The sequence below is a fragment of the Atta cephalotes genome (assembly GCF_000143395.1).
Source record: "Atta cephalotes unplaced genomic scaffold scaffold00047, whole genome shotgun sequence".
Taxonomy (NCBI): domain Eukaryota; kingdom Metazoa; phylum Arthropoda; class Insecta; order Hymenoptera; family Formicidae; genus Atta; species Atta cephalotes.
In genome coordinates this window covers 1,443,266-1,444,990 of record NW_012130111.1, presented here as the reverse complement: position 1 = coordinate 1,444,990, position 1,725 = coordinate 1,443,266, and positions in this window count along the sequence as shown.

Genomic DNA, 1,725 nt, shown 5'->3' with positions numbered 1-1,725 from the left:
TTGTGTGTGTGTGTGTGTGTGTGTGTGTGTGTGTGTGTGTGTGTGTGTGTGTGTGTGTGTGTGTGTGTGTGTGTGTGTGTGTGTGTGTGTGTGTGTGTGTGTGTGTGTGTGTGTGTGTGTGTGTGTGTGTGTGTGCGTGTGTGTATTTTTAAATTATATCAAATATTTATTTATAAATATTTAAACATTATTTATACATATGATACGAAACAAATAGTGTTTTCTCTTGGGATATCTGAGTGTAATCTCGCATTACACCAGTTGCGAGTAAGTGCTGCATCAGTGCTGCACTACATAAGTGTACATACACCATGGTGTACACTACTTCATGCTATCGTGTTTAATTCTACTGCCGGTTGACTTCCATTTTCAAATTTTTAATATCACACTAATTCATCGTCTCTTTGAAATCGTATAGCAAAATCTCACTTCGTGCATAAAATTTGCACTATACTATAGCCATGGAAACACGTTATACTGAATGAGTTCGCCTATCACCAGCCAAGGAAACACGTTACACTTTCTGAATGTTGCACTGATGGGCGATAGTGCAACCAAGAGAAAATGCTATAATTGTCAGAGAGTATACCGATATCAATGATCTTTTTAAATCGGTTTAGGCTGTGTTCTGGGAGCATACTGTTAACACTATTGCGTCTTTCTATCTTAATCTTCTATCCTAATTCTTGTTTATGAGAGAATGACAAAACAGAATGATGCAATAGCGCTGATGGCGCACTTCCTAAACGCAGGCTTAGTGTAATATATAAAATCAAATGTAAACATAAATATTCATTGTAATTGTACTTACATGTATAATCAATAGCATAATTAATAAATATTCTATTATTTTCTCTAGTAACAATCATAACTTCAGCCATTAATTTACATATATCTTCTGATATCAGGGACAAATTATCAATTACATGAATGCATACTTTATCGTCAATTTTTTCCTGGAAATTATTTATATAAATTTGTAATAACAAAATCTATATTGTCCTGCAATGTGATACTTGATTTAAAAAATTCTAAATGTCACTTGTCTTCTAACAAACTCTTGAACTTCTGCCTGATAAAGTCCATGAGATTATCAACTTCTTCTTTAGTACGTTTCTCTATACTAAATACATATAATATAAATAAACTGTGGCTTCTAGAATACACCGATATGCACAAATTTAACATTTCGTCCATTTTGCCCTGTCATAAATAAAGTACAAGGTATGAGATAAATGAACAATCAGTCAGTGTGTCTACAAATTCTCTTTAAAAATACACTTATTCAAAAAAAAAGCGGTACGGCAGAAAAGTTGGAAAAATTTACGAAACTTCAAATCATAACTCGTGATCAATAATTATGACAGAGGAGTTAAGAAAACGAAAATGAAGCTTGAAGTCCGTACTTTGAGAATCTTCTAGTGCCGTTTGAGTGACATCAATTTTCTAATGGTTGATGATAGAGGACTTACAAAATTGACAAATAGAATCTTCTGTTACGGAGTAAAGCAAATGATACAGTAATGGGATAAAAAGGGCGTGAAATTTCAAAATCTTCCCTTCAAAAGCACTTTCGTGGAATTCAATATGATAATTTTTCGCCAAGTTATAACAATTCGTGGTGATTGGTAGACTCGTGCTATAGAGAGAGTACTCTTTATAATTTTGGCGTTCCACTCTTATCGCTCCACGGATTAAATTTAGAGATCTACTATATATATATAT